This window comes from Pinus tabuliformis, chromosome 6, assembly GCF_031772625.1.
Source record: "Pinus tabuliformis cultivar Carrire ecotype Pingquan chromosome 6, CPIR1, whole genome shotgun sequence".
In the NCBI taxonomy this organism is placed as follows: domain Eukaryota; kingdom Viridiplantae; phylum Streptophyta; class Pinopsida; order Pinales; family Pinaceae; genus Pinus; species Pinus tabuliformis.
In genome coordinates, this window is record NC_142292.1 from 952,902,989 (window position 1) to 952,909,497 (window position 6,509).

The 6,509-nt window shown below is 46.6% G+C and overlaps 1 pseudogene; it reads right to left on the reverse strand.

Moving 5' to 3' along the window:
* Positions 1-571, reverse strand: part of LOC149262113 (soluble inorganic pyrophosphatase 6, chloroplastic pseudogene) — a 126,022-nt pseudogene extending 125,451 nt beyond the window's left edge.
* Between the last annotated feature and the right edge of the window lie 5,938 nt (positions 572-6,509).

Below are 6,509 nucleotides of genomic sequence, written 5' to 3' on the forward strand. Positions count from 1 at the left end.
GGGACACGTCGGCAAGCATCATAAACCACCTACACCTATTGTTGATTCTGCGCCACCAATTTGTCATGCTGCAGCTGAGCTATTCCATGTTTATCTTTTGCTCCCTGAGAACTTGGATCGTGCAACTCTCCCTAGTGCACAGCTCTACCATTATCCCATCCTGTAGTAGATACAGTGTCTCACGCGGAAGGGCAACCAAATTAAGGCCAAGGCCTTTGATCATGTTAACTGCAAATCTATCGGTCTCATTCACTGCTACTAGGGTCCATTCCGGTAGCACTATTATGTTTTCCATTCATGCACGTAGCATCTGTTCTGCTCCCGAGGATCCTGCTGCAAGGTGGGTCGAAAGGGTACCCACCTGAGGGGGCCGCACCTGTAACTCTTGTAGCTGCACCCTAAGGGCCCCCAACACAGTCTGGCACTCCTGCGTAAAATCTTGAAGGGCCTCATTTGTGACATTGCGAACCCTCTTGCCGATATCATGCAGATCACCTTTGGTTAAGGTGATCGATTCAATGGCCAACTTTGAGGCCTTGAACTTCTTCCTTGGTCCTACTCTTTTTGTCATGTGTGGGTGCTTTAACTATGTGGATGCAGTCCCTGGGTCTGCACTCCTTCTATTGTTTCTACTTTCTCTGCCTCCTACCCCTGTGAGGATGTTTCTTAGCCCTCTTCCTCCTTCGCGGTTGCTGCTTCTACCTCTTGTGCTGCTTTTGCGGCCTTCTTCTGCTCGGAGGCTTTCTGTGCCGCTTCGTGCACTGCCCTTACCTTAGCTGCTGTTGTTTCCCTCCACCTTTTCTCAGCCAATTGTGTGACGTGCAACTTGGCATTTTCCTTCTTCTTCTGCACTATTGCCTTTTCAAATTCTACAAGATATGGGGCGCGCCATTCCAGAGGCCATGTCTCCAAGACAGTAAAAATGGCATCGTTAGTGGCTACAAAAGGTAGCTTCGTCCACTGCTTCACCGGATCCTTACACACCTTGATAAAAATGTTGTGCATATCAGCTTTGAATTCTACAAAACTCTGCAGACTATTGTACATTGTGGGTGACAAGCGCGGCCTCCAATTGATCCACATCTAGATGCTCATCTCCATGAGCACCCAAAAGATTTTGGTGTCGTGTATCCATTTCATGTCCTTTGTGGCCTAGAGCGAAGCATACTTCGCAGCCTTTGGTAATTCTCTGTCAATGCTGGGGAATTGACTCTCCTCCAAAAGTTCCCCCACTACAAGAATTATGGATAACAACAACCACACATAGTGGAAGGTTTTACCCTGCTCCTGGGCTTCGCAACAGTTCTTCAAAAATTCCTCGCAGAGGAATTCAAACTAGTTGAACTGGACCCCATCCGCACACTGCTCGGCCAATGCGACCACCGGCACTGGGACCTCATCGACGTGACACTTCCTCATAACTTTTCTGGCCAAGATTTGGGTTGCTATGTGTACCCCTTTGTCCTTGATGCTAGAGATGGCGTAGCCCCTCTTCTTCTTCTCCAGCATGTATTTCATATTCATGGCTTCTGCAAGGGCCAAATCACTGCCCTTTCCTTTGGCTATGGTCGCAGGGTCCTTTCCTTTGCAGGGGAGTCGAGAAATGTAGTGAATGAAGTCTATCATGATGGGGATAGGCTCCTCCAACCATAGATACCCATCATGCACCAGGAAAAGTAGCTACCTGATGACGAAAATGGTGATGGGCGCGTGGTGGAAACGCGGTACGCATATTATGTGTAGCAACCTGGCCTTTTCCACACTGCACAACAACTTCTGCGGCTCTAACGTTGTCACCACCCCATCACTGCTCTGCTTCATGAGGTTCTTGGTCTCCAGGTGAGGGAACTTCTTGCGGTCAGAAAGGTCCCAATCTTCAAACTTCATGGTTGGCACATGGCCTAGGTGCATGCCTTCAAACATAATGTCTTCTGGGAGAAGTGGGGTCTCGAGTGAACTCTTAGTTTCATCCAGGTCCTTCGGAACTTTGGTCTTCCCTTTCTGCAGAGGGACATATGTGGGAAATTTTGTTGCAGAGCGTGTAGGTTGAATATCCTCCTCCATGTCTTTGTCTTCTTCTGCTATGATGACAAGGGCCTGCAAATATTCTTCTTCCTCATCTGTGTCGATCGTGACAGATTTCCCTTTTTCTACCATTAATAGCTTGCTACGTAGTGGGTTCCTCGGGGACACATGTACGAGGGCCATTACCTATTTATCATTCTTGGGCCTCGACATTCGCAATGATTTGGGGATTTCTACCACAACCTCGGCTCCTTCTAGAACCTCCTCCACCATTGGGGTTTGCGCGGCCTCGCCGGTGGGTACCTCTTCAATTCCCAAACCATCCTTAGTTGCTGTCATCATTTCTAGGTTGTATTCTGTCACTCGCGAACTCAGGGGATCGATTATCTCTTGGCTCTCAATGCTCAGTGCTCTGCTCAATCGCTCAATTCTCAAATGATCAAGTCTTGTTTGCTAGCTAGCCCTTTGTGTTTCATAACGCCTTTTGATGTCGAATTTGACCACTACCCCCAATTCTGGTCCATTAATGCTTTCTTGGCGGCAAATTTTCCCAAATCTTTCCCATAAATCGCTTCTTAAATGCATGCCGCCCGCTCCATTTGGCCTCAAGTCGCAAATCCCATCATGAATAGTGACCTAAATGGTCACCCTCTAGCCAATCTGCACGACAGCGCAACCCTTTGTGCACGGACATAGACCCTATGACGCTCTGCTTTTGTGGGCATCCCCAATATCACGCAGCTCCTAGGCAGAATAGTTTATAGTCTCGTGCTTCCTTTCAACTGCCTAGAGCACTAAGACTATCCTTCCTGCGACTAGTCAGGTGGTCGCACCACCCATGTGGAGCTCCAACCCGTCCTCCATCATGGTTCGCAGAGAATCCCCACATTCCATTGTTGTGGTCGACATCGCGCACTTTACTATGTGCAACGTGCTACCCTAGTCAGTACATTTGGTGATATGTGGTCCAAGCCAAGGTAGCAGACTAACAAATTCATAGCGATAGTGCTCAAACTTGTTAGTATGATCTCATGCACCTTGCCTTACCATCCTAGGTTCTTTGACGAAAAACGCTTCCTTTATCTCGTCCTCCAGCTTCTTAACCTCTGCGTCCATCATATCACATTTCTTCCTTAATCGCACCCTTTATTTTTCAAGTTCACAGAGTCTAATGTTTTCCCATCGGATTTCTTCCTCAAGTCCTATGTGTTATGTTTCTCGCGGCTGTGTGATTCCTTCATTTCGGGCCTCGTGGACTGTCATATCTATGGGTACTGCTATGTGCAGACTAGGCTTCGCATGCTCCATAGGGACTATAGCCCTTGCTTCATACTTTAGCTTCGAAAGTGGTTGTGTTGTCAAGTTTTTGCACATGGTCCTATAAGCCCATAGAACCATTGGTACGCACAGGTCCCAGTCAGTGCATCTCACATGGTGGACCATATTCAGCACTTCGCACACCTTGTCAAAGGCTTCCCTGCGGATAATATTTGTCGTGCTTGGTCTTATCATACTTCGTCGTTCGCACCCTCATCTTGCCCTCTCTTGCTTGTTTTCTTGTTTTCTATCATGAGGACGGTGTGCGTTCGTGCAAGTTGCATACCGTACGCTTGTAACCATCTGGAGAGGTGGGGGCTCAGGCTATTTTGTCCATGATACCCAGCTTCCATCCATAGTTGAGGCTTTACAAACTGTATAAGCATCACCCTTCTGCATTCACGCCAGTCCTCAAAATTCTACTGGCGGGTACCCCACCACCTTACAAGCGTAGCGCGCAGTGCCCATTTCAAAGCATCGAAACACTGCTGTTCTGGTACTTCACTTTCAAATTTCTTCAGGAATTCATCCACCACTGTCAACACCTCATACAAAGGTAGATCCCTTACCTCTATTGTCACGTAGTGCAGTTATCTTACCATCATGTTGCAATTGAGCGTGGTTACCTTGTGTAACCGGTTCTGCCATCGTTCTATTTCTTCTTCCGAATCTGATGTGCAAGAGCTTTTGCGCTCCCACGAAATCCTACCATCCACTGTAGGATTCACCCAATCCTGTTCCTGAGTGGTTATCTTGTAGATACAATCTAGATCGTCATCGCGCACTAGCTCTTTGTAGTGTGATCCTTCTGCAGAGCCTAAAGGTACCACTACACATAGTGACTTTTTCTCAAAAATCATTTTCACTTCTTCAGATTTATCACTCCGTTCAGATCAGTGGCCCAATCTATTCCTAGTAGCGTGTGATAGGGATTGCTGTCATCAACAATCTCTATCACTTTGAAATTTGCAAGCGTGCTCGCACCTTTGATATCTACCGTTATTCCCTACAATCTCCCCATTGGTAGGATCTTTTGCTAGTTCACCATTTGCAATTGAATAGGAGACCATTACTATGCAGGCCTACCCATGCGCTCCCATGTTTTCTTTGGTAGTACATTTGCGTCTGATCCTAAATCTATAATCACTTGATCCATTTCATATTCCCTGATTTTCGCAGTCAATCTCATCCCCCTTCCTGTTCACGTTATGTGCTTCCTGAGCTTCCAGACTACATGTGGTTCTCCTAACCTACCGCACCTAGTGATGAGTTCCTGCAGTCCCTTTACAGCCTTGCTGTCATGCAACAACTTCATCCATGTCTCCCGAAAGGTAGTAAGCATTGATGAGTCCATCTCTGGTTCTAGTTTGTCTTTACTACCTAAAGTGGAGGCCTCCATGAAGCTCTTCTTAGCTTCCATGAATGTCTCCTTTGCGCACTCCAAATTAAACTCTGGTTCCTTTGTAGGAGCCTTGCGAACCCAAGCACTCTCTTTGGGTTGCTTGCCCTTATCATCTCATGTCGTGATACTACTTTGGAGCATGATGTTTACATTCAGGTCCTCTTCACGCGACTCAGACCTCATCATTTGCAGATTCTGAGTCGGAAAAGGTTGGAGTGTTCCTTTATCGCACAACCTCGCTATCAGTGTGGGGTATTCCTCCGTCTCATGATCAAACTAGGTACAATATAAACATGATGCTCTCGTCGGATTTGTACAATTGTGAGCATAATGCCCTGGCCCTTTGTAATTGTAACAAATCAGTTGTCCGTGACCCCTTCCTGGTCCCATTCCACGTCGTCCTCGTCCACGCCCCTGAAATCCAGTGCGTGCCATCCCTGCATTTTGATTAAGGGCTTACGTTTCTGTCTGAACTCTTTAGGTAGGATTTCGATCCATCATCAGTTCATAACTTCTACAAGTACGCTCATCATGGCCTACTAACCTACAGAAATTATAGAACGACTGCTGGGACGTCTGCGTATACTTCTATAATAGGTGGAAGTTATCTGTAACATGCTCTCCTCCTATCTGACAAATCGCTCACCATAATGCAGGCTCTGTGCTTGGTCCTGCTTGTGTCTCTAGTCTCAATGGCATTGACCCTCCTCCCACTAGGTAGTTCGCAAAAACTGGACAATGGTCATTGTCATGTCCCTGGCCTTTGCACTTTATGCACCATACCTCCTCGCACGCTTCTGGGTGAGTTGTCCTATCCTGTTTCAAACTCTGCATCTCCAGAGACAAGTTTTTCAACTATGCGTGGATTTGTTGGACTCCCAGACTAGGATATTGTATTAGGGTCTCATGGAGTCTCGTTGCAATTTCCAAAGCTTCGGCTTGAGTGGATAGCTTCTGCTGTGACAATGCGGTCCTTAGATGTGTCATTAGTGACGCTACAAACCATGCGCGACGCTGCCCATCCATCAAGGTCATGTTTTCTTCGTGAATCATACCCTTTAGTCTTTGATCCAGCTCTAAAGGGGTCTCACCTGGAAGCATCATGATTTCCTTAAACCCGATAATTAACCGTGTCTCCAATTTTGGCCTGCTAAATTCCCTATTCAGTGCAACTTGGATATCTCCCATCCTTGCATTTGGATTGTCATTAGAATGCTTTATGTACCACGTTAATGCGCAATCTTGCAATGCGCTTACCAGCATTGCCTTCTTTATAGTGTCATCCACAACTCCTTGTGCTCCCCATAAAACCTTTACCATGAACTAGAATTGGTTTGAATCTTCGTTCCCTACCCCTTTGAACACCGACAACTTTATTGCACTTGCCATATTGAACTGTGGTGGTGGCGGAGGTGGTGTGGGTGGAGATGGGGGTGAAGATGGTGAAACTTGTGGTGGTGTAGGTGGAGGTGGTATGTGAGGAATTCACTGCCTTATCAGACTGATCGCACTTCTTAGTGAAACTTTCGCGAGCTCTTTCTCGCTTTCTCGCCGAGGCGAAATCAAGGGGCTAGTTTCTATCTCTCCGCTACCTTCGTTTCTATATATCCTCCCACTTCACGTAGCACCAAACTTCAATTTATTTGCATAACCTGCTTTTCACATAGTATAATTTAATCCAAGTGTTCAAATATTTAATGTACTTACCTCATGGTCCTTCGAGGAAGCATCATTCCGCATCGATGTAGTTGACTGAAGTATCTAC